At 46.1% G+C, this 27,448-nt stretch overlaps 1 protein-coding gene across 1 annotated transcript in view; it reads right to left on the bottom strand.

Moving 5' to 3' along the window:
• Positions 1–5,797, bottom strand: part of TAFA4 (TAFA chemokine like family member 4) — a 132,054-nt gene extending 126,257 nt beyond the window's left edge. Inside the window, exon 1 of the mRNA XM_079964163.1 lies at positions 5,347–5,797. The gene's annotated coding sequence lies outside the window, so the exon portion shown is untranslated. The remainder of the gene's footprint in view (positions 1–5,346) is intronic.
• Between the last annotated feature and the right edge of the window lie 21,651 nt (positions 5,798–27,448).

The following is a 27,448-nucleotide window of genomic DNA, read 5'->3' as shown; positions in this document are numbered from 1 at the left end:
ACACTAGCAGAAACTCCTTCAAAGATTCCATTGATCAGGGATGGATGTAAGGAATCAGGCAGTCCTTAAGACATCCTGGACCCAAGCCGTTAAGGGTCTTATGAATTCATACAAGGAGCTTACACTTGGCTTGGTAGTGTAATACAAAGTGACAAAATATAATGCATGGAATTAACTCAGCAAAACAAGAGCACCAGATCAAAGAGGAAGAGTCAGTAAAATCTGTAGAGGACCGCTGGATGTTCTGCTGGGTAAACACAAAGGCTTTCTGGGAGACAAATCAGACTCTGTTGCAGGTTAACCTATCTTGGGAAGGCTTTCCACATTGAGGATACCATATAAACTAAGCAGGACCTCTTTGATCACTATCTGCCTAACATCAAGGGACTCAGAGGTGGATCTCCAAAGATGACCGGTTAATTTGGGAGGAGGCAATCCTTTGGGATCCCATGACCTTTAGGACTTTGCTTACCATTAAATAACTTTAACTGACTTAGAAGCAGTACAGAAATCCCCAGGACATACTTCCATGTAAATGGGACTGAATTGCCAGATACATATTTTTGTTTGGGGGGGGGGGCGTGTGGTGCTGGGAATGGCCCTCAGAACTTGTTCTCAGACTGAGATGTTCTCTGTTCTCTTGTCACAATTACAGGGAGTGGAACAAAACCACCAAATGCATATTGCAATATGGCTTTGGCCAGGGCGTGGTTTCCAAAACACCTGATTGGCTGGCGATGATGTCAAGTGCATGCTCAATCTCTAGTGGGTGCAGTTTCAACATCACTCATCCTCAAGGAAAGTGTTAGCATAGGAGTTTCTGCCATAAGTAGCAGGATCTTAACCAACATGTGGAAACGAGAAGGACAGTTTTTCAAACCTCATTTTCAAAACTGAACTAGTGCTTTGCTAAGAGGGCCACTTGTAAAAGCATCTTTCTTTCCAGAAATCTCATTGGGGGGATATGTTGTTTCTGAAAATTCAACTATTCCAGAAATCTTGACATTCAGCACCTGAAGCCAGTTCATGTCACAACAAGAGGTTTGCATAATTTCAATTTTTCTAGCAAGGGCTAACAGTGCACTTGTCACGATGCAGCATGGAGTATATTATAGTATACTTACGCTGTGTATAAACAAAATAATCTCTAAATTGGATTCTTTCAAGCACATTGGCCTATGTGTAAAAGTGGGGCCTGGTCCATTAGGGCAAATGAGGCACTGCCCCACCAAACCTCAGCTGCCTGTCTTCTTACTTAGGCTCAGTTACAGCAAGGAAAAGGATGAGGACAAAACTGGAATTTGTTGGCCTTGCCTCTCATTGGCTCCGGTTCCGCCTACTGTTGTCCTCCCTGAATTCTGCTCCACTAGTCTCAATGGGCATCAACCACCACTGCTTTTACATGGCGGTGACAAAACAAGGCTACTCCAAATAGAAAATGCTAAAACTCAAGATTCTAAGTATATTTTTTGAATACTAAAATGAATTGCCGCAATATTTTTTTTCCATACAAAGACCAGACAGACTGCAAACACCCAGATGGTCACTGTGTTGCTGTCCTTAATTAGACTTAATATTATCATCATAAATATAAGTCGCCACAATGGACCCACTCGTATTGTTCCCTGGGCTGAGGGGTAACTATTTCCTCTCTTGAATTATTTGTTGAGAGAGAGAGAAGAATACCCTTTCGTGGGTCTCTATATACACAGGTTTACCATAAGACTACAGCATATCAGTAAAACATTATGCTCTTTTTTTAAAAAAAAAAAAAAAAACAAATGAATTCATTTACTTCCCATCAAAACATGCAAAGGGGGGGGGGGTGGAGAGAATGCCAGCTACGCAAATACAACTTGTGCCAGGGAAAATGTATGTCAAAGCAATTTGAAAACACATCTGTGCAAAGGTTTGCATGCAATTACTGTGTGCGCACCTTGGAATATATTGAGTGGCATACTGGGAATACGCTGTCGTGAGTTATTTATTTTTACAGCGTGTGGAATCGGGGGGGGGGGGGGGGACAAGCAGCCCACAACATCTCAGCTGCCTACCTGAAAACTAAGGAGTATGACGGACAGGAAATGATTTCCTAGCCACAGACACCTGCACTTACCGTTAAGCAAAAGACACCACACAATTAAGCATGTTAATGTCAGGGTACCGGACTGCTAATACAAAAGTGAGGACTGATCAGGTCTATACATCTGTGGCTTGGACTTTCTAGCAAATAGTTTGATATGCTGCCCTGATTTACACATACATTCTCTCACCCTCTCTTGTCTCCCAACACTTCCACTGCTTCAGCCAGATAGCTCACTATGTTAAATTGGGCTTACTCACTGGTAAGTATGCATAACATTGCCGTTTTAAGTCATTCTACTCCCAGGTTGTAATACACAGTTTGCAAATAACGCCAACGGATGCATGCAGAATTTATTTCACGCAGGCCAGGTAGCAGGCAGGCTTTAGTGGCGTCATGGCATCAGTCACTGTCACAATAAACTGGGGCTAGTGGTTCCAGATGCTCCTTATGTTAAGGGAAGTTGTCCCTTAATACATATCTTTGCAGCAACACAGTACAATTTGTCTCGCTCCCCCTCGAGAAAAAACGTTCCTATAGTTTTGATGTGCACACACCTCAAAAGTTGCCCGGTTGGGTGGGTGGGTTTTATTCTGTTTTTCAGCTGTGATTAACTTACAAAATGGAAAGACTAAACGGGAAGAAGGATTCTGTCTCCGCACCCACACAGACGGGAACTCTCCACTCACCTCCATCTCATGTACAGTACTTCATTTCTAAAACGATCTCCTGTTAAAGCACAGCTCTTCGTCAGCCGATAAAATGAATGAACACGCACTTTATCTCCTGCGATCAGCCATATTAACCACGCTTGGCTGAGGCTGTCTGCGGATAAAGGAGCATAACAGCAGGAGACCCACTTCGTGCGCTGCAGGCGGCGAGAGGAGAATCCAAAAAAAGTTTTATTTCACTCTTTCGGGGGGGGGTCTTTACCTCTCGACGCACCTCCTACACACCTCCACTTACCCTGGATAGGTTTCAGGTTTCAGGCAAGAAATGCGGCGGTAGAGGGAGGGAAAGGCGACAGCGGATGGGAAGGGAAGAGCCTGCCCGGTTACTCCGCACCCCGATCTCGACCAACAAGAGAGAACACATCATCCATCTTTCTGTCTCTCTCGCTGATGGATCCTCACTCCTTTACAGGCTTGCCACGCTTCGCCGCTGAACGGACAAAGGAGACTTTATTTTACACCCCCGTCTCGAGCAGACTAGGAACTGCACAAGGGAGGTGGCAGCGAAGATAGGTCTTTTTGCCCGCGCGCCTCCCGGACAAACACGATCCCGCTTTCGGAAGCGCTGCGCTCGAGATCATTTCCCCAGGCCCCTCCAGAAGGCGCTCGCACTCTGCGTAAACTGGAAACACCTTGGCTCGTCATTCCGGCCGCGCGTGGAAGGGCCAGTAATGGTTCTGCGCGATCAAGTGCACTCTGCACATGTTCCGGGTCTCACCGCTCCGATCTAGTGCAATGCGGCGCGTTGGCTTTCCAAACAGACCGAGCTCCGCACGTTAAACCCTTCCTACGACAGAAGAGGGGCTGGCCAGCCAGGACCTGGCTGGGCATCACAGTTAGCCAGCCACATGGCTCCCAGAGAGCCGAGGCACAAACGCTCTCCCGGCCTTCCAGTGCCCATGGGCAGCTGCTCGGCCAGGCTCTCCCACAAAGCGGTCCACTTCAGCTGTGGCTAGCTCCGCCAGCTTCTGCTCTCCAGCAACTATTCCAAGCTCATCGATTTTAAAACAACCCCCACGGCTTCCTACATCTGGCCCCAGAATCCAGCACAACACAACCCACACACACAAAGAGAGAGAGAGGGGGGGGTTGGTTTCGGTCACACCTGCCCACAAACAACTATCCAATCCCCTAGGAGGGATTGCTATTTTGCGCGCGCTCTTGCCTGGAGAGCAAGTGCCACTGAACTTTGTGGAATTAACTTCTGGATGAAGCTTGATCTCCAAATGCGCCTCCCGACAGAGTACTGGTCCCCAAAACTAACCAAGTCTGCCGGCGCTCCGGCGCCTCAGATATTTAATCCTCTCAAGCCTCTGGAATCGCGAAAGGGAAAACAACAGAGGAACCATGTGCCTGCTTCCTCGGAAATACGTGACATGTCTCACCCTTTTCAATGGGGCTTACTCCCAGGTAAATACGTGTGTGTGCGCGCACACAGGATTACAGTATCAATATAGGTCAAGTTTACAGCGCTCTACCCGATGGGCAGACGGTCATGCTTAGGCAAAACGTAAGAGTTGCTCGCATCCCCTTGCTTGGAAGACTAGTTTGAGCGCTCCCACGACTCAAAAAACCGAAAAAAAAGTTCCCTCTTTTTACGCCCAAGCGCAAATAGCGATGCCGTCGGGACAGAAGTCCAGAGCCCCACTTAGCGGAAGGCCTGCAAGTGCAGCAGGGCATTTTGAAGTAAGCGACGTAATACACATAACCATCTAAACCAGGGGAGAAAAAAATACCCCTTTCAGTCCAGAGTCTGATCACCTAAGGGCGCCACTCCACCCACCCCACCCCCCGCGCGCATACACGTTTGCTGCTGGTGCTTTCCAGCTCGCATCACGCGCGCTTCACTTCCTCACCGCCTCGCTCCCCACGGCACGAGCGTGGATTCGAATCGCCACTTTCCCGGCACCTAAGGATCGGGAAGAAGCAGGTTGGTAGCGGACCTGGTTGTGGGAAGCGGGTAACTTAGCGGAAGGCGATCTCTCTGTCATCGGCTCTGTCCGATCTTTTCTCCAGCCCTGGGACAGCATCGCCGGAACTGCACCCTGCACAGGTTACGCCGAGCAAGACAACCAACGGCCGGCTGCACTGCACAGCCCCACCATCACCAAAGATAGATAGATAGATAGATAGAGATCGATTAGATAGATAGATAGATAGATAGATAGAGAGAGAGAGAGAGAGAGAGATAGATAGATATAGATAGATAGATAGATAGATAGATAGATAGATAGATAGATGATAGATAGATAGATAGATAGATGATAGATATAGATAGATAGATAGATAGATAGATGATAGATAGATAGATAGATAGATAGATAGATAGATAGATAGATATAGATAGATGAGAGAGAGAGAAACAGAGACAGAGAGAGAGACAGAGAGAGACAGAGAGAGAGACAGACAGACAGACAGACAGACACCCCAGTAGATATCCCGGAGGTTGGCGCTCGCTTTCCTCCCTCTGGCGGGAAGAAAAAAAGCTCCTTCCTCGTGCGCCCTAGAGAGCGTAGCGCCGGCAGACCTTACCTGGCGCGCAGCAGCAAAGATGAGCCGGGATCTAGCCTAGCCGCTCCGCCGGAGGAAAGGCAAGCGCGCCGATCGCCCCATCCAAAGCCGCGCTCTTTCTCCTGTATTAGGAAACCGCTATGTGCCACCGGCTATGTCTCCTCACCGGGCCAGGAGACAGGCAGGCAGGCAGGCAGAGCCACCTGAGCCCGCCGGGTGGAGGGGAGCTGGAGGCAAAGCTCAGCCAGCAGCCGAGGCTCCGAGGAACCCGCAAGAAAGATCCGTGGAAGAGAAAGAGAAAAAAACCTCAAGCCTGGAGGGTGGGGAACGCAGGAGGGGTAATGAAACCCGACGGAAAGTTCGACGGAGTCACGCGTCTTCACGAGAATCCCAGCGCGGCTCTGCTGGCAAGGGAGCGGCGGCCGGAGAGCGCCACCAGCGCGCTTTGGAAACTACCGCGAGGCTCCTTGGCTCTCCCAGCCGCCTCTCCTTCGCTTGTTTCAAGGGGCTGCGAGGCGGGCGGCCCTGATAGGGCGGCGGAGGGCGAGGGCTGCCCGCCCCCTTTCCGGGCGCTGTCACTCATCTTCCTCTACCCCACGCGGACGGCCACTTAGGCTCCTCCCCCCAAGGCGCGCCCACGTGGCTATGTCACCATGATCGCCCAGTCCGAGGGAGGGAACTGTGGGGTGAGGATCAGGCCTCGGAATGACAGTGGCTGGGACTCCTCTCTTGCTTGTGGGGTTCTGGTTGGCCACTGTGAGGACTGGACATGATGGGCCTATAGCGCTCTTCTGTTGTCAGATAAAGAAATATATAATGTTGTGAGTTTGGTTAGTCTGATGGGTTGATGCCGGAGTTACTAATCCCTGGAGTCGTGGATCCAGCAAGGGTTAAAATCTAATGGAGGATTCTGTTGTTGAACTAGTCAGGCGATTCCTTTGGCATTAATGGACATATGGACTATTGTTACTATAACGAAAGAAGTTGCCATGTGCCAGAGGGAACATGGGTGGTACTGAGAAAAACCTATGTGAAAGAGCTTGAGAGCAGCCAGGAGAGAGAGAGAAAGAGATGCTTGATTTCTGCTAGAATCTAAGGCTGTCACTGGTAGAAGCAAGAACTTTTGGGGTGTTGATTCTGTGAGCCCCTCTATCCTAAACTTGGGTTGTATATATGTGTAAATAAACCATATGTCCTAAAGACAACGCAGTCTCCGCTGTCCCTCATTCTGAGGAAACCAAACAATGGGTAAGCGCCTGGAAGCCCTGGCATCTCACACTACTTGGAGACTGGGGTGGCATCCAACAGTATGTTGCTAGGAGTACCCAGGCTGAAAGGTGCTGCTACCTCCCCTGTATAATTATTTCCCTCCCTCGTCTCACCAATAGATTTGGAATTGAGCTTCACTGAAATCAATACCTGGTTGGTTTCAATAGAAATTTACTTACAAGTTTGTGTGCTTAAGGATTGTAACTTAAAACTGTTCAAAGCTCCATTAGGAAGGCCAGGAAGGCACATGGATTTAGGTGGGTCTTTACCAATTATGTGTGTGTTTAGAATTGCAGCCCCAATCCTCAACACATGTTCAGGTAGATCCTCTTTAATCTTTTAGCAGCAGTTTTCAGGGTTTCCTTTCTTGGTTATTGTTTGGCGTTTGTTATTTTCATGTAAGCTGCCTTGAAACGATATAGTGTAGGGCAGGTGTGGGGGACCTGGTGCCCTCCCATTGTTGTTGGACTACAGCGCCCATCAGGCCCAGCCACTGGCCAGTGGGGACGATGGGAACTGTAGTCCAGCAACAGCTGTTTCCCCTTCTCTGTCATAGGGGATAGATACATTGTAGGGTGTCCTTTGAAAATAAGACTAGATGCTAGCATCTTTACTCAGATGCTAAGTCCCACTTTGAGTTGCATAAGAATGCACAGGATGAAATTGCATGAAATTTTCTCCAGCGTCATCTAATCTGATTTTAATTGAGGATATTATATGCTGGTGACTCACTGTAGTAATTGTGTTATTTTTATTCTAAATACCCTTTAGTTTTATTAACTTTACCTCTGCTGGTGATATGTTCTTTTACTGATCCCAACCCATGATTGCTGTATAAGTTATTTTCTGTATTTGCAACTCTCTCTGTTAACCATTGGATAGCTTGGATTGGATAGCAAAAGTCAAGCTTGCATGGCAGAAGTCTGAGTGTGTTGCCCAATCTTAAACCTTTAATGGTAAATTCAAGAATTAAGATTTTGCAGCATTTATAGGGTTGCTACCTGTTGTTTTTTTTTAAAAAAAATCACAGTAGTATCTGAACTGAAGCGATATGTTTGCAGTTCAGATCCGTGTACTTGAAATTTGCAAATTGCTTGAGAAGAGGGAGCAGATTGGCTAGAATAGTGTTCCCCCTCTTTCCAAATAGTTTTATATCATTTGATGTTCTGCCGGCTGCTCAGTTCCATGCTGGAGCCTGGGAGTTAACAAGAGCATGAGAGAGAGAGATAACTTAGGAAGAAGGGACTCAATTGATCAGGGTACCGTTTCTCCCTCCATAGCCGTTCCCACCCCATGCTGTCACTTCCCTTACCCTACCTGTGCTGCTCCACTTCTAGGCACTGGGTTGTGTTCAGGCAGCAATAACAACTCAAATGGCAGTACAGGCAACAAGGCAGAGCAGAGCAAAGCACTCCTGAAACCAGTCTGCTCCCTTCTGCAGGCACATGAATGAATGAATTTACTTTATTCAGTCCCAGACCAGCATAAGCAAAACATCTAAATAAACAGCACAACAGTATGAATCTAAGTGAATAATTATTAAATAAATGGAAGCAAGAACCAACCGTAGATTAAAACATATACATAGAATACTTGATTAAGCATAAATAATGGGTGAATAAAAACTAATAAAAAGAATTTAAAAAGACCAGTTAAAATAGCTACAGTGGAATCTCGGGTTGCGGACGTAATCCATGACGGAGGCACGTCTGCAACCCGCAGCTTTCTTAACCTGCATCTGCGCATGCGCGTGATGCAATTTGGGGCTTCTGCTCATGTGCGAGCGGTGAAACCCGGAAGTAACCCTTTCCGGTACTTCCGGGTTTCCCATGGTCCGCAACCTGAAAACACATAACCCAAAGCATTTGTAGCCCGAGGTACCACCGTATATGGAGTGAGGCTTCAATGATACAGATCTAACAATATGGGCCTTCATTTTAGGACTGATTTGTAGCATAGACCATCCTTCGAGGAGTATCTATCATGGCAGTGCAGAATCTGGCAACTGAATATGTGTCTTCTGGGCTTTTGTCCTGTAGTAATAGGGAGATATTGTGTTGTTCTGAACACCCAGGGAACTTATATAGGATGGGCTGGATAAACCTGGCTCGAATATCCCAGACACATGTATATCATCATTATTAATTGCCACTTAAACCACCATGCCAAGGCAATCTACACATAAAATAATTAAAAACAGTGTATATATTTGCCACGGATGACAGAGAACATTAAAAAAAAAATTCTGATGGATCACACCAAGGGGCCAACTAGTCCCCCATCCTTTAATACTGGACAGTCAGATACCTATGAGAAGATTATGACAAGCCTGACATGCAGGTAACAGACCTCCCTAGTTGTTTTTCCTCAATGCCTGGAATTTAGGGATATAGCGCCTCTGGACTTGGAGGTTCCATTTCGGTATTGTTGCTAATACTACTGATAGACCTGTTCTCTGTTAATGGGACTAATCCTTTACAAGGCATCTGTTTTGCCAAATGCAGGAGTTCTTTTGGATTCAGTGGCAGTAACGCTGGTGGGGAGAGGTTCGGTGCTTTTCTTAAGTAGCAGCCTTGAATACAGAATAAAAACCAGTGAAACAATCTTTAAGCAGAATAACATAGCGCAAGCCAGATAAAATACTTCCCCGTTCGGTGATTGGTTGCTCAAGGGAATGACAAAGGAGTGACTGCAGAGTGATTGCATCCCGATAAAATCTGTTCATGCCACCCGTCAAGTTTTTATCTGATTTTTGTTTTAGTGATGTTCATTTGCTTTACAAGTCAAGCTTTGTTTACATCAAGGGCATGCAGATATTTTATGTACTAATTCTTATGTACTAAATTTAATTGTGATTTCTTTACCATTCTGAAAGTTGTGATTGTCCTGTATGTTGTTGCTTTACTCTGCTGTGGTCTATGTACTAACAGAATAAATGTTATTCTGAATTCTGGCATCCAGTGAAGTTGAACATTTGGAGGATTGGGGACAGAGAAAATTGGCCCGAATATAAGCCGCACCCGCAAATAAGCCGCACCTTTAAACTTCAAGGGGGGAAAGGGGAAAAAGACAATACCCGAATATAAACTGCTCCCTTAAAATTGGGTTACAGACTGAAAATCTGCGGTCAGTAGAATTGTAACTCCGAGCCAATTTAAACCTTTGATCGTGGAAGCCCGCAAAAGCTACCGTACAATCGCTAAAATTGCAAATCACTATTAAATTGCTACAATTCCGCAGGCACTCACTGGAACATGAACAGTCTCAAGCTCGCAAATTGGCAAGAAAACATTTTTGGTTCTATTTTACTGTATATCTGTTTCAGCAGTGATATCGTAAAAGCTGATTTTTGTAAGGTCACGAATTTATGCCGCGCTTTTAACTTTTCACGGTCGGAATTGGGGGGGGGGGAGTGTGGCTTATATTCAGGCCAATACGGTATGTGCTTTTTCACACGGTGCATGCTTAAACTATGGAACTGAGCCCCAAAAGAGGCATTGATGGCCACCAACTTGGGTGGCTTTAAAGGGGAATAAGACAGATTCATGGAGGATGAGGCCATTAGAATCATAGAATCATAGAGTTGGAAGAGACCACAAGGGCCATCGAGTCCAACCCCCTGCCAAGCAGGAAACACCACCAGAGCACTCCTGACATATGGTTGTCAAGCCTCTGCTTAAAGACCTCCAAAGAAGGAGACTCCACCACACTCCTTGGCAGCAAATTCCACTGTCGAACAGCTCTTACTGTCAGGAAGTTCTTCCTAATGTTTAGGTGGAATCTTCTTTCTTGTAGTTTGGATCCATTGCTCCGTGTCCGCTTCCCTGGAGCAGCAGAAAACAACCTTTCTCCCTCCTCTATGTGACATCCTTTTATATATTTGAACATGGCTATCATATCACCGCTTAACCTCCTCTTCTCCAGGCTAAACATGCCCAGCTCCCTTAGCCGTTCCTCATAAGGCATCGTTTCCAGGCCTTTGACCATTTTGGTTGCCCTCCTCTGGACACGTTCCAGTTTGTCAGTGTCCTTCTTGAACTGTGGTGCCCAGAACTGGACACAGTACTCCAGGTGAGGTCTGACCAGAGCAGAATACAGTGGCACTATTACTTCCCTTGATCTAGATGCTATACTCCTATTGATGCAGCCAAGAATTGTATTGGCTTTTTAGCTGCCGCGTGACACTGTTGGCTCATGTTAAGTTTGTGGTCAACCAAGACTCCTAGATCCTTTTCACATGTACTGCTCTCAAGCCAGGTGTCACCCATCTTGTATTTGTGCCTCTCATTTTTTTTGCCCAAGTGCAATACTTTACATTTCTCCCTCTTAAAATTCATCTTGTTTGTTTTGGCCCAGTTCTCTAATCTGTCAAGGTCGTTTTGAAGTGTGATCCTGTCCTCTGGGGTGTTAGCCACCCCTCCCAGTTTGGTGTCATCTGCAAATTTGATCAGGATGCCCTTGAGTCCATCATCCAAGTCGTTGATAAAGATGTTGAATAAGACCGGGCCCAAGACAGAACCCTGTGGCACCCCACTAGTCACTCTTCTCCAGGATGAAGAGGATCCATTGATGAGCACCCTTTGGGTTCGGTCAGTCAGCCAGTTACAAATCCACTGAGTGGCAGCATAGTCAAGACCGCATTTTACCAGCTTCTTTACAAGAATATCATGGGGCACCTTGTCAAATGCCTTGCTGAAATCAAGGTAGGCTACATCCACTGTGTTCCCTTTATCTACCAGGCTTGTAATTCTGTCAAAAAACAAGATCAGGTTAGTCTGACATGACTTATTTTTCAGAAATCCATGCTGACTATTGGTGATCACAGCATTCCTTTCTAGGTGCTCACAGACTGTTTGCTTAATGATCTGCTCCAGAATCTTCCCTGGTATTGATGTCAGACTGACTGGGCTGTAATTATTTGGGTCCTCTCTTTTCCCCTTTTTGAAAATAGGGACAACATTTGCCCTCCTCCAGTCTGCTGGGACTTTGCCTGTTCTCCAGGAATTCTCAAAGATGACTGCCAGTGGTTCTGAGATCACATCTGCCAGTTCTTTTAATACACTTGGATGCAGTTCATCTGGCCCTGGAGACTTGAATATATCTAAACTAGCCAAGTATTCTTGTACTATCTCCTTAGTTATTCTGGGCTGTGTTTCCTCTGCTGAATCATTTGCTCCAAATTCTTCAGGTCGGGCATTGTTTTCTTTATCGGAGAAGACTGAGGCAAAGAAGGCATTGAGGAGTTCAGCCCTTTCTGTGTCCCCTGTTTGCATTTCACCATCTTCTCCTCTGAGTGACCCCACTGTTTCCTTGTTCTTCCTTTTGCTACGAACATACCCATAAAAGCCTTTTTTGTTGCTTTTAACCTCTCTAGCAAGCCTGAGTTCATTCTGTGCTTTAGCTTTTCTGACTTTGTGTCTACACGTGCTGGCTATTTGTTTCAATTCCTCTTTGGTGGTTTCCCCCCTTTTCCATTTTTTGTACACATCCTTTTTTAATCTTAACTCAGTTAAAAGTTATTTAGATGGCCACCCTGGCTTCTTTAGGCACCTTCCATGTTTCCGTCTCACTGGTATTGCCTGAAGTTGTGCTTTTACTATCTCCCTCTTAACAAACTCCCAGCCATCATGAACTCCCTTTCCTTTTAGTATTACTGTCCATGGGATCTCACCCAGCACTTCCCTAAGTTTTATGAAGTCGGCTTTCTTAAAGTCAAGAAATTGAATCCTAGTATGCTTGGCCGCTCCTTTCCGCTGTATAGTAAACTTCAGAAGAGCATGATCACTCGCGCCTAATGATCCTTCCACTTCTACCCCACTAACCAGGTCATCAACATTGGTTAGGACCAGATCTAAAATGGCTGTTCCTCTTGTTGCTTCTCCCACTTTCTGGACAATGAAGTTGTCTGCAAGGCCAGTGAGGAATCTGTTTGACCTTATGCTCTTGGCTGAGTTTGACATCCAGCAAATATCCGGGTAATTGAAGTCCCCCATTACTACTATCTCCCTTCCTTTTGCATGCTTGGCCATCTGTTCCAGGAAGGCATCATCTATGTCCTCCGTTTGGCTTGGGGATCTATAGTAAACTCCCACAATGAGGTCACTGTTATTCTTCTCTCCCTTAATTTTGACCCAAATGCTCTCACTTTGGCTTTGAGGTTCTAAATCTTGGATCTCTTCACAGGTATACACATCCCTGACATATAACACCACTCCTCCTCCTTTCTTATCTGGTCTGTTTCTCTGAAATAGATTGTATCCCTCCATTATTACATTCCAATCGTGGGACTTATCCCACCAGGTTTCAGTGATGCCTATTATGTCATATTTAGTTTGCTGTACCAAGAGCTCAAGCTCATCTTGTTTATTTCCCATGCTTTGCGCATTAGTGTACAGACATTGAAGTCCATTAATCATTCCCCCGTGTCTCTTATTTAAGGATTTTTTCCTCCCTCCACTAGGTCTGCGTGCTGTTTGCTCCATTTGGTCTATGACATTTGGATGATCATCTTCATCCATTGATAGACTCCTACCTTCAGGAGCACTGTCTCCCTCCCCCCACATTAGTCAGTTTAAAGCCCTCCTGATGAGGTTTCTGAGATTTTTGGCAAAAACATTCCTCCCAACCGTTGTGAGGTGCAGCCCATCGCTTGGCAGAAGTCCATCTTCAAGAAACTGCAGTCCATGATCTAAGAATCCAAACTGTTCCTGATTACACCATTTGCAAAGCCAGCTGTTCACTTCCACTATTTTTCCCTCTCTCCCTGGGCCACGTCGTTCAACTGGGAGGACAGATGAGATGACAATTTGTGCATTTAATTGCTTCAATGTGCTGGTCCCGGGGGAAAGGTACCGTGATCGTAGTCAGAGTTCACGAGATGAGAGGCAAGGTCTGAAACAGGGAGCCGGGCGGGGAACAGGAACGCTGGGAGGTCAGAAGCAGAAGGCTGAGCAGGGAACCGGAACGCTGGAAGGTCAGAAGCTGGGAGCCGGGCGGGAACAGGAGCGCTGGAAGATCAGAAGCAGGAGGCCTGGCAGGGAACAGGAACGCTGGAAGGTCAGGAACAGGAGGCCGAGCAGGGAACAGGAACACTGGAAGGTCTGAAGCCAACAACGACGTTGCTCCTGCAACCTGGGACCGGGCTGACTGACCTTTATCTTCTTCTAAGGCCAGGGGCGGTCCCGGCCCCCAGGAGCCCCGCCTCCTCTGGCCTTAAGGCGAGCACTCCTCCTGGGAGCAACCAGTTCCCTTCGCCTCTCTGCCCTAAGCCTCTGTAGTTCAGGAGAGGCCGAAGGGTTACTGGGCCCCGGAGGAGGCTCACCTGTAGCCACTGAGTCCTCAAGCACCTCTGGGGCCAGAAGGGTTTCACCTGGTGCCTGCTCTTGAGGATCTGACACAGGTGCAGGCTCCTCAGAATCTAGGCCTTGCCCCAGTTCAGCCGGCCCTGGAGGCGGGGACTCCTGTGCAGGCTGGGATTCCTCTGGTTCAGCCTCTGAATCGGAATCCCAGGCCATCACATTCAATTTCCTGCCCAGAGCCTCGTAGTCTCTTTTGATCTTCTGGAGGCTATTGCTTGCAGTGTCATTGGTTCCCACATGAACCAAGAGGTCAGTGGGTTTTATGATTCCTTGCAGTTACATCTTGGATCTTAGTCCCGGGGAGACAGCACACTTCCCAAGACATCTTGTCAGGCCCACAGATCACTGCTTCTGTTCCCCTCAGTAGGGAATCCCCTATCACCACTACACGCCTCCTCTTAGGTCTGGTCGGGGTTCTTCCATGAGCTGTCCATTCCAAGGTCGCTTGCACATTCCCTGAGGACTGACTTTGCTGCTCGTCTTCATATACCTGATCGACTGTAATGAGGGAGGGATCCTCAAATGGAGTCTGCTCTTCGTCTTCCATGCTAGGGGAGAGGACCTCAAAGCGATTGTGTATTTCTAAACAATCAGAGCGAACCCTGGGCCTCCTACTTCTTTGAGTCACGTTTCTCCATATATCTGGCTCCTGTGTTGGTGAACTAGCCTCCTTCTCAGGGGAGTCCCCTGTCTCCTCCTTGGTGGAGACGGTGTGCTCTGTTGCTTCCAAGAAGAGCTCCAGCTCTCTAATTCTTTGGAGCGTAGCCACACGTTCCTCCAGTTGCTGGACTTTGTCTTCTAAGAGGGCAATCAACAGGCAATTGCTGCAGGTAAAGCTGCCTGCAACCTTTGGCAAGATGGCAAACATTGCGCAGGAACCGCAGGCGACTGCAGCTGTTCCCTCACTCTCCATCTTGAGAACGTGTCGTTGGGGGTGGCTACAGCGGTCCTCCATCATAAAAGGCATGAAGACAGGACAAATAACTCCCCCCCAAAAAAACCTACGTCTCCCCCAACAAACATTTGAGACTAGCTCCCCTAAATCTAAAAGATGGATCAAACTGCGCACGCCACTAGGCGCGTGCCGCTGCCCTGCAAGCTCTGATAAGCTCCTCCCACAGCTAATCACCTGCCTCAACAGAAACCCTGCCCCCTCTGATGTTTGCACAGGGAGAGCAGCTAATCAGCCACAAGAAACACACACACAAGAAAACCCTTTTTGCTCCTTCTTCAGCTGCTGCCCTGCAAGCTCTGATAAGCTCCTCCCACAGCTAATCACCTGCCTCAACAGAAACCCTGCCCCCTCTGACGTTTGCACAGGGAGAGCAACTAATCAGCCACAAGAAACACACACACAAGAAAACCCTTTTTGCTCCTTCTTCAGCTGCTGCCCTGCAAGCTCTGATAAGCTCCTCCCACAGCTAATCACCTGCCTCTAACCCTGGTAGCTGTGTTCTACCTCCATAGTTGGAGTCACCATGTTTCTTAATACTAGTTGCTGCTATTTCTGCAGGAAGGGAGAGGGCTTTTCTCTCAGATCCTGCTTGTGGCTTTCTCACACACATCTGGTTGGTACCACTGTGACAATATGATGCTGTACTAGATGGGTCAGGGGCCTGATCCAGGAGGCTCTTCTTGTGTCCCTATGATAATGCAAGGTTTATGATCACAGGGAGGCAACTGCTGAACACTCTTAGAACCTCCCTTCAGTATTTGCACTAAAGACATGAGGATTTATGACTGAAGAAGGATCTCCATTCCTGATTTTCACCATGTCAGCCTATTTCCTGATACAGTGGTACCTCGGATTACATACGCTTCAGGTTACAGACTCCACTAACCCAGAAATAATACCTCGGGTTAAGAACTTTGCTTCAGGATGAGAACAGAAATCGTGCAGCGGCGGCGCAGTGGCAGCAGGAGGCCCCATTAGCTAAAGTTGTGTTTCAGGTTAAGAACAGTTTCAGGTTAAGAACAGACCTCCAGAACGAATTAAGTTCTTAACCCGAGGTACCACTGTACTGTTTCATGGGATAATAGCTCAAACGCAACACAGCAATCGCATCCAAGATGGCGATGAGGTAAGACGCATTTGCCAGAGCTCATTTTGAATCCTCCCCTAAATTTGTGTTGTGGCTCCCAGCCTTTCAAGTTCTTGCTGAAGATTGTACCAGGGTGTTGGAGTCCATGCTAGGAGTTCACATTGCTGATAACTGTAAAGCCTGCATCGTAAATCAGCTTTAACGAGCAGATAATTGTATGCTCCGGCAGCCTTGGAAGCAGCCTTCGACTCACCGGTTGTCCGCCAGCTCCCACTCAGTTGTATTTTTATTACCTTTTATTACCTTTTAATCACTGCTGTTTTAAACGACTCACAATGATGGGTCAAGGCAAACGCCTAAGGGATTGTGACGAGGCTTTGCCCTCCCCAAGAGCCAAACAACCAAAAACCGACCCCCCCGTGTCTGGCAAATGGAGTGGTCCCACTGAACACTGCTACCCACTAATGTCCCCAGAAACAACGTCATCACCAGAGGAATTGTTTTCACCTCAGATTAAAACTGCAAACGGCAAGCTTCGAGGAGGAGAGGGTGTCCCACTGAAGGTGGTACAAGACACCGGAACCGAGGACTGCGCAAGACAAGAACAACATGAACACCTCCATCTTGTGGTCAGAACCCTTAATTGCATATTCAAGAAGATTGATGTGCTATCCTCCCAGCTATGTAACCTCGGGCAGAAAATTGATAACTTCTGGTTAAAGTCTAAGCCAATTGTAGATACGGGGGAATTGAAGTTCCAGAGAACCTTACCCTCAACCAAAAAAGATAGTGTGATTCCCAAATATAGACCAAATCCTGCACTGAAGCATCAAGCATTGTCCCTGCAACCCAAGAAAATCTGCCTAAACATCTGGGCAGGGTCAGCAAGGTGGCTCACTCTGGGTGGGGTCAAAAAGCATCTAAGCAATCTCCTAAACATAGAAACCACACAATGCGATCTCATTGCAGTGTTACCTTTGAACCAGCACTTCAGGCCACAGTAAGTGATGCTTGCGTTTTACTCTCCAAGGATCCCTTCAGTTATCATCAGGCAGAAATCACTCTTGGCTAGGTATGATATCACCCCAACAAGAGTTTTTACGGACAGTAAGATCCAGCCCCTTCTACTCGCCGGTCACGGCAAGGAGCAGACTCTGCCGGAGAGGTCGGGAGCACCTCGGGACATCGAGCCTCCTCTCCCGGAGGATACCCATCTGCACCGAAACTGGACTCACTTTACGCCCTCACGAGCTCTAAAGAAACCCACCGGCGCAAGTAATCTTCTGACCCCGCCGGAGGAAAGAGAGATTTTAGCCACCTTTGGCGACCTCCCACCGAGGGAACAACAAGAAATAATTGATAGACTAGAAGTACTTAATCATCAGCTCATACATGTCCAGAAGAACGGAAAAGTCCTGCTCACTTCTCAGGATAATCCTGTCAGCTCTTCGGAGCCGTGTTTTAAGGAAGCAGGAAGTCTTCCTTACCTTAGTTCAGTCCCTAAACCCATGCCTCCCCCACTTGAGGGCAAAACCCACCGATGCTTGGCAGACCCAGGTTTTCTCTCACAAGTAGGCCCCTCATCTCTACTCTTGATAAATTTTGACTCGCCCTCCAAGAGTTCCCCGCTGAAGAGTGTAGCCCAGAGTTCCTTCCATCAAAACAATTCCTTACCAACTAATCCATCAATGCCGGAACTGGAGTCCTCATTTTCCCCTGAGTGGCATAGACCCGACATACAAACGGTACCAGTACGCCAAGCATCCCCAGTATCTTCGCCAGCAGCAGGACAGGGGAGTGTTCTACCTACATCAAAAAATGGCCTGGATTTGATTGAAGACCCGGCCGGACGTATAAATCAAATGGTTTCATCGGCGATCTTTAGACCTCGCGGTGGGGCAGCCTCAGCAAATCCTGTGGAGTTTCCCACTGAAGTGTCCGCCCTTGGGCTAGCCTGCAGGAGACCCGTTCTGTTGCACCAGTCAGAACACCTTACTACCAACTTCAAGACTAGGTACCCCCAGCAGGTGCCAGCCCTGCAAAGTAAAATAACTGACTTTTTTGCGGGGTCTGCCCTGCCCCCTAAGGACACACATCTCTCCTTGAAATGACAGCGAATTGGACACAACAGGAACTCGCCCCTATCAGTTCTCAGCTGGAATATTGCGGGCTGGAGGGGGAAAAAACTTGATCCAGAATTCTTGGAGTATATTAACCTGTTTCATATCATCTTGTTCCAAGAATCGTGGGAAGTAGAGAAAATTGTCCTAAATGGCTTTGAGCTTCTAGAACTCCCTGCCTGCCCCTCCCTGAAAGGAGGCCGCCCTAAAGGGGGCCTAATAATAGGCATCTCCCTCAACCTACATTCTAAATTCACTCTAGTACAGGCCTTGCCTCCTTACGCCCTTACCGGGCTGATTGCGGGGGAAAAGATCTCACTTCTAGTTACAAATGTCTATTTGCCACCTGGGGGTTCTTCCCCTGAACTTGGCTCTAAATGGGGCTCGCTAGAAGAGCATTTGCTCTCATGCTATGTTAAGTTTCCTAATACCCCGGCCATAATAGGTGGCGATTTTAACGCCCGCACAGCAGCAAACTGGGACTCGCTGACCAAAGCCAAATGGTGGGTTACTCCAAACCTTGATAACTATGATCTGGAACATATCATGAGGAGAACTTCTAAAGACCACAGAGCAAATGAGGCTGGAGTACTCCTCTATCAAATGGCCATCCGTTTAAATCTGGTCCCCTTAAATGGCACATGCCTCCCTGATATTCCTGGGGATTTTACCCACCTGAGCGTTAAATCAAACAGCGTCCTCGATTACCTGTTGGTTTCCAGGGATCTACTTAAGTGTATTTCCACCTTTAAGATCGAGAATGTACAATCTAGTGATCATCTTCCCCTTGTAGCCAAGTTTTCCCTGAACTGGCAGTTGGAGGCTCATAGACATGCGACTCAGATGGTAACCAACGAATCTCTCCAAGTAAGAGGAATCAAATGGTCGGAGACCCAGGCTCAAAGGTATCAGGACTTCTTTCAAAAAGAAATCCTTGGGCCCCATCCCAACATAGGCTCTGCTTCAGACGAGCATAGCATAGTGTTGAAATGCTTCCACCATCTTACGACTGATCTTACGTCCTTCTTTAGGTTACCACCCAAAATATTAAATCGGAATGAATATTCTTGCGGCGCCCCCTGGTATAACTCTCAGTGCAAACAAGCAAGACAGCGCCTTCGTGCTATATATAATGTATATAAGACCTCCGGTGCATCTACTCTGCCAGCTAGTTATGCACAAGCCAAGCTAGTTTACAAACACACGCAGAAAATTGCCAAACGTGAGTGGCAATACAATCGCTGGCAGGCTTTGATTACTGCTTCAAAATCACACAGATCCAGGGAATTCTGGTCTTTGATCAACAGAAGGGTGAGGAAATACCCAAGGGCAGTCATCCCTGCACCGACATGGGAATTGTTCCTGAAGAAATGCTTCTCACAGGCGGATGCTCCCTCTGACCATCTGACGCATCTGTTTACCCACTTACCTATTTGGCCTCCCACCGATCCTGATGAAATAGCCAAGCTAATAGCTCAGCTGAAACCGGGTAAAGCCCCAGGGCCTGATCTGATCCCTGCCGAAGCCATTAAACTACACCCAAAATGGTGGGCTGGCATCTTGGCCAAAACCTTCGATGCAATCAATGCTTCTGGCCTCATCCCCAAAATATGGAAGGAGGCCATTATAGTACCAATTCATAAAAAAGGTTCTCCAACGGAGCCGGAAAACTACCGTAACATCAGCCTCCTTTCGATTATAGGGAAAATTTATGCCAGCTTCTTGCTGACTAAACTATTGCGATGGGTAGATGAGACTAATCAGATTGGCCATGAACAAGCAGGGTTCAGAACTAAACGCTCTACAACCGATCATGCGATAGTTCTTTATCATCTCGCACGGAAGTACTCCTCTCCTCCCCGGGGCTACCTCTGTGCTGCCTTCTTAGACCTAAAGGCAGCCTTTGATAGTGTTCCTAGAAATATCCTATGGGAGAAACTTGCGAAACAGGGCATTGATAGAAGACTCTTATGGCTTATAAGTCAGCTCCACGAAGATACCCTTGCCAGAGTGAGACTTACTCCTGCGGGCGACCTCACAAATTCGATACCAATAAACAAGGGAGTGCGCCAAGGATGTATATTGGCTCCCTGTCTATTCAATCTATTTATCAGCGACATGCGAGCACCCCTAGTTAACTCTTCTTTAAGTATACACGCGCCTAGACTAGCGGACTACCGCTGCCCACTCCTTTTATATGCGGACGACGCGGTAATTCTATCTTATACACGTGTTGGACTAATCAGAGCCCTGGAGATCTTTGCCACGTGTTGTCAACTCAACCAATTAACCATCAACCATGTTAAATCCAAGATTCTGATTTTCTCCAGAAGCCGGAGATTATACGAATGGAAGCTTGGTGGAGCAAAAATAGAGCAAGTGCTAAAATTTCAATACCTAGGAGTTATTTTTCAATACAATTTGGGGTGGAAAGCTCAAATTCAACACCTACTTAACAAGGCCAAAACTCTGTCATATGCGCTCCTCCGATTCTTTTTTTCGGATGGAGCTTTGCACGTTCCCTCGGCCCTAAAGGTGTTCAAGGCATAAGTGGTTGCCGTGCTTGCTTATGCTGCCCCGCTTTGGGCTGTGATGACAGATCTTGCTCCTCTCGAGACACTGCAAAATCAATTCCTACGTCGGCTCCTAATGCTCCCTCTGTGCGTAAGCAACGCAGCCATGCGACTAGAATTGAAGATCGCATCCTTAGAAACTTGCCTGTGGAAGCAAGTCTTCAATTATTGGTTATCATTGTGGCATAGACTACCAAACCACTACCTTGTCCGATGCTTATGGCGTGATGAATTCTCTAGCCCTTGGACTAGTAGAATTCATGCCAAACTCCTGAGTTATAGAATCTCTCCTTCAGATTCCCTAAAACTAGACCAAATTACTGCTCAAAGACTGATCCGCCAAAGACTGGATGACATCGATCTACAGCGAAATTATATGCTGGGGGGAGGTGTTTGTTCGCCTCAGAACATTGGTATCACATTAACTTACTGCGTTCCATCATACCTCTCCTCCCTTTCGACTGTTGCCCATAGACTGGCCTTCACCAAAGCGAGATTCAACGTTTTTCCCTCCAACGTCCTGAGACATAGATTCTCAAAGGGCCAAGCCCCCGCCATGTGCGAATGTGATAAGGAGACACCGGAGTCGCTCCAGCACATTATGTTCACTTGCCCCCTGTTTAATGTGCCACGGGCAAATTTGTTGGGATCAATCATACAGAAACTAGAGGGCACTCCACCAAAATTCCACCTTGCCCAAATCTTGCAGGATAAGGATACTCATACGACCCTGAAAGTGGCAAGGTTCCTGGTCGCTGTCCTTACCCAAAAGCAACGCCAAGGAGCACTACAAGCTAACTAAGGCGTAGTATGCCATTCTATTCTATAGTATTTTATTGTTATAGTGGTGCTTTAGTGGCTGTTTTCCCCACGTGCACAAGTTGTTATTTATGTGTCGTTTTTACCTGTACGGGCCTATGGCCGTAAATAAAATTACTATTACTATAATCGCATCCATATTGGCACACCTTTCTCCGCACCATTACGACTGGTGCATAAATCATGGTTGCGAAGTCCAAAACTGAAAAAGAGGCAGACTGTTGCTGCTGTTCGTTGTTGATCTTCTGTCACTTGCAATCATATATGCTTCGGATTTTAAAAGGGGTTTGTAGACTATTCTAACCACAGGGTACACGAGACATGAAGTAATGGCGCAATATTAGATAGTTCAGCGTTCTTAACATCAGAGCCCAGACGCTATGTCAATACTATCTATGCAGCTGTCAAATTATTCTTAAGTGCATCTTTTGCGTTGTCATGCGCACCATCTTTTAGCAAGCGGTGTATTGATATTGAGAGCATGAGTCTTCAGAGTCGTATTCTCCACTGGAATATATGTTTCAAGGCACACAGGTTTTACAAGGGTCATGGTTCAAGGAGAAGTGGGTTACTGGATGCCTGGCACACTCGAGACATGATAGCATCAATAGGCACTGAGTCTTCTTGCATATTTGCACCAAGTACTGGCAGTTGGAGCCTCTGCCAATGAATCCTCTTGAAACATTCTTCTTCCCTTTGGCAATCACTCATAGCCGAGTAAGATGGTCTTCCATGAATATGGTCTTAACAGTATGTCCGTAAGTGATTGTGGAGGCCAATTCTGGATCCACACATCCTTCCACAGTGGGGACATAGGTTTCTAGGCAAGAGTTGATCACGTTGAGGGTTTGCCAAATGTGCCTTCCTCTTAGCTTGTTTCTCCCTTCTTCTTACTTCACAGGGCCCCCAATTTAGCAGAATTTTACTCTAAATTTAAGCGAAGGCGCTTTTCACTTGCTGAGCTTCTTCAATTCCCTTTCCCTAAAATCCTTGCCATGTTTTAAAGGGATTGTGGACCCAAACAGGAATCAGGCCCAGGGAGCCAGGTGTCAGAAACAGTTTCAGGGTCAACACCAAGCACCAACCTACATTCATTTTTGTATAGGTAAAGGAAAAGGACTCCACCTTTGACAAAATGGCTACCACTCTACTCAGAATCACCCACTTTTTCTAAACACAGATTGTAACTGTCCATATATAAAGGCAGGCATATAGTGTTGGAGTTTGGTAACTATATTGTAGCGATGTGTAGAGAGAAATAGTCTGGTAAAGGCTGCTAGTGGAAAGGATAAAGGAAGATTAAGTTTTAGAACTGAGGTAAGCAAAGCCATTCTAGGTACATGTGACCAAGATGGATGCACGAACACAGACTAGCTCACACTAATCAGCTTGAACTAAATAAACTTGGAGAAGAAGGAAGGAAGAGCTGAAAGGAAGCAATTTACTTTACCAGCAAGTAGGAACCAGTGAGGAGAAAGAACAGGTTGCTTTTCTGTCTACACACACACACACACACACACACACACACACACACACGGGTAACTTATTGCAAGTTCTGTTGCTTTGCTCCCAATGTAGAGTATACATGCATATGGCAGGGATGGGGATTATTATTGGTATTATTTTCAAGAAGGTTAGAGTGATCATAATACTCATTACTGCCTCTATTTTGCTTTTCTCTTTGCTAAATGAAATGACGCAGATCGTAAGTAAACAATAATTATTAAAGAATTGCCAATTAAGAAACAACTAAACAAAGGAGATTCTAAAAAGCATCCTTTCTCTTTTGTATGGCGTTTTATTCAGAAGCCCGACTCCTGTAGCCTCACTGAATGCTAATGAACAGCATAATAATCTGCCAGGACTAGTAGGGGCTGATTAATTAAGAACAGAGGGGCAGAATTCAAAAGGTTTGAACTATACTTTCCCCCCAAAATAATTCAATTACATGCTGTAAGCCTAACTGAAATCAACAGACGTTCCTCCGTTACATCGAGCATCCCACCCCATTTGTTCCTATCAGAACAGTTTTCTTCCTTGCTTGTAAGAGGCATAATTGGGACACCCAGGTGTGATGATTCAGATAACGGAACAAAGCATCCTTCCCCTTATGGCCCATCTGCATCATATCCTGGCTTCAACATGGTTACTCTTGGTTGGACATATTCCAACATTAATGGATCAACGCAACAGTTCTTACATTTGGACTGCAGTGTTATATCACAACATAAGAAAAAATACCTAGAACTTGACAAAAGCCTCAATAAGTGTAACTGTGTAGGTGCATATTTGCCCCCTATTGTCATGACCTCTATTTCCTTTGCTACTCAAAACAGACACACATCTTTATTGTTTACGTTTCTCTATAAAATGCACCCATTAAGTGCTTTTCTCATCCGAGTACCTAAAGCAGTGCACAGCATGAATAACAAGGGTGATTCAAACCACAAAATGAAAGGATACACTGCAGTCACAAAGAGAGAATCCATTCCACGTCCCCCTGCCAGAAGACTCAAATGCCAGGGAAAACATTGCCCTCATTCCCTCAGGGATGAGGGAATAGGCCTTCCTGGCAGCAGCCTCCAGGTTATGGGATGCACTGCCCAGGGAGACCCAGCAATCTGCTTCCATGAGTAGCTCTCTCAAATGTAGGAACAATATGAATACAATGTGGGGCTGCCCATTTAGCCCCACTGCCATGGTCATGTGCCTCCTGATGGAATGATTTCCCTGAGGGGACCTGCCTGGCACCAACCTTGTCATCAGTTCCTCAGTGCATCTGGCTGTGAACCAGAAGGTTGGTGGTTCAAGCCCACCCAAGTTCTATTAGATCTCAGGCCAACCTTGCCTAACCTCTTCCATCCATAGTGGGGAAGCTGTAGCCTCTCCACCATGTAGTCATTGGACTACAAGTCCCATCATTCCTGACCACTGGCCAATCTGGCAGGGGCACATGGGAGTTGGAGCCAAACAATATCTGAAGGACCACAGGTTCGCAGCACCACCTTTTATTAACACCTTGTCCATTACCTATAAAACAAAATACTGCCAAGAGCAGAGTTGTCTATTTTGGACGGGGGAGCCACCTCTCTTCTCGATAGCCTTTGAGTAGCTAGCAATAAATAATGAACCACAGCGAGAAGCAAAGATGGCAGCACTCAATTTTTCATTCAGTTTATTAAAGTCCAGCTGGGGAAAGACACCGGAAAGGGGTTTAGCTATGTCTGCAACTGGATGTTTAATTAATGACTAAATGCAAAGGATAAGTAAGCACAGTCTCGCGCTTGAGAGTTAAATATCTGATGTACCAATGAAATATGCCGTATCATCGCAGCAATAGCATCCGTGCTCCGGATGCTTGCGGGTCATTCATTTGCCACACTTGTTGCTGCTGGATGTCGAGAGCCATGTATGGCAGGGCAGGGGGCTGGGGAGCTGGTGAGAAATTAATCAGGATCCATCTGCTTCCCTTCTTATCCCGGACAATTTCATTACAACTAAACCTAAGATTAGAGGATTCTCATATCTGCCTTTTGTCCCCTCTGCGCAGTTTTGGTGCTCTCTGTCCTGGGTGATTAAAGCCGCTTGGTTTAAAGTAAGATTATTTCCAATCTTCCTTTCTTAAGGGAGATGCATAATGAGAACAGCCAGGGATCAAAAGCCGTTCTCAATTACCTCGTGTACAAAAAATACTGCAACTCCACTTAAAGGGAGGGAATAAGCGCTAGTGGAAGGCAGACCGTTTTAAATATGCCCCTTTGCAGAACAAGCTCTTCTGTGATTGAGATATTAGACAAAGAGCCCCCACCTCACCCCCATCCACCATATTGCCATTATTTAATCTCATTTCCCTATGAACTTTTACAGATTCTAAGTACAACATCAAATGGTATTATATAATCATCCGGCCATGTGACAAAACCCGTTGTCACCCATTTCATTCCCCCCTCCCTCTTCCAGATCACTATCTTCCTATTAATCCTGCATTTAATCTTAATCTTCTACATCTGTTCAGGGTTTAGTCAGTTTCTCCAGGGAGGGTCCCAAAACTATACAGAATGTAATGAAACTGCATGAGTTATTCTCAGTCAACATGACACCCACATGAAAGAGCAAACCGGAAAGACAGTTCAATGTCTCCCTGGATGCAGCTAATGGAGAGAGCAGCAGTTTATCATTCATTAATGGTGGTTGGGAGGGAGGGAGGGACATTTAACCATTTAGGTCCTCTGATGGTAGAAGGCATAAACCCCAGACCTTTATGAGAGCAAGGCAAGGGCTTAGGAGACCTTCATTCAAATCCCTGCTCAGCCATCAAGCCCACTTTGTCACCTTGGGCCAGGTTCTTTCTCTGTCTCTATATCTTACCTACCTCACAATTTCCTGAAGCTACAGCAGTCTCTGCCGCGTCTTGATTCTCAGAGGAACATAGATGCTGGGGGAGCACCTGGAACCCCCTGAAATCTTGCTACTGCTCCGCAGTGGGGGTGCTGCCCAACTTTTGGTACAAAACAGAACACTCAGATTTCTATGCCATGTGGGAAAGACACCACAAGTAGGCTTCTTACTAAAGATGGCTGCCCTCAAACTCATTGATGGTGAGTGGGAGAGTTAGCATGCTCATCTCCACTCTTCCCCCTTGTATGCTCTACCTGCTCTTTAGTCCAATACCTGGATAAATTTGAACACTTCTAAGCACAGAATTTAGCATGTGCTTAACAAAATATATGGAATTTTAAAAAATAATGATGGTAATTCTGAGAGAATTGTGCCCGTCGTTGGATTTTATTTTATTTTCTTGTTCAAAGTCATTTTCTGACAGGGCCTGGATGTATAATTGCTAAAACCAATACTGTTGGACTCCATTTCCCATCAGTTGCAACCAGCACAACTAATGGAGAACAACATTTGAAGGGCACCACTTTGACTAAAGCAAAGAGTGAAAAGTTCCTACAGGACTTTCCTGCAGCAACTTTTTAAATGTTACAGCATTCCTGGCAACATATATGGAGGGTACTAGAGTACAGATCTAAGCACTTGCCGAAAGTTTTTAAAACCACCACTGTCCATTTTTGCACATTAAAAGCCACAAAGAGATTTATTTACCACATGAACCCTCATCTCTTCTCTCTTACTAGATGTTTAACTATTAAAATATTCATCACACAATCCAAACCTTAATGCCAAGTGATTTTTTCCCCTTAATACAACCTTTTAAAGGAAGAGCATCTGCAAAAAAAATACCTTTAAGTACAGACATTAGTTTGCAAAATTGTAAAACCCCAAGGGGCTAAACAAGGCATGAGTCACACAGAGAGAATGACCACACATGAACTCATTAAATACAGCCATTCATCAGATCCAGCACATGAGTAAATTCTAGAGATCTTAGTTAAGAACTTAAAATGAGGCAGTCTGTTGCTGTTTCTAGTAGCTAGCATTTCATTAGTCTTCGCATTTCGTTAAATGTAGCTGGACACACAAAATTACAGTTATCTCTTATATATATAAAAAAAACCCCACAAAAAACCACCTCATGACCCCCAGTAGTCAATACACACAATTAAAAATCTTACATGTTCAAGATTCTTGAGTTAGAATATAGGTGAGGTTCTTGAGTTAGAATTAATCTCAGGTTTCAAATTTTTGTTTTTAAAAGTTTCTAGCTCATATGATTACATTAGAAGGATCATTGCAAGCACTGATCCTTCCACCCCACACGCACACACCAATTCAGACTCTCACAAGTTTAAAGTTCTTGTGTTGGAGTGCAATCTACATACTTTCATAAGAACCAACGTGAAAAGAATAATTATAAGAAAATGAGTACTGGTGCATTCCTAAACACAAAGCCTCTCTTACTTTTGTTTCATATCAGATTGGAACCAAAGCAAACTAGATGAAACGAGGTTTTCTATGCCACCACCTCTGAACTTGGCAGT

This window comes from Podarcis cretensis (assembly GCF_951804945.1).
Source record: "Podarcis cretensis genome assembly, chromosome: 2".
In the NCBI taxonomy this organism is placed as follows: domain Eukaryota; kingdom Metazoa; phylum Chordata; class Lepidosauria; order Squamata; family Lacertidae; genus Podarcis; species Podarcis cretensis.
The sequence above is the reverse complement of the archived record's forward strand: the minus strand, read 5'-3'. Positions and strand labels throughout refer to the sequence as shown.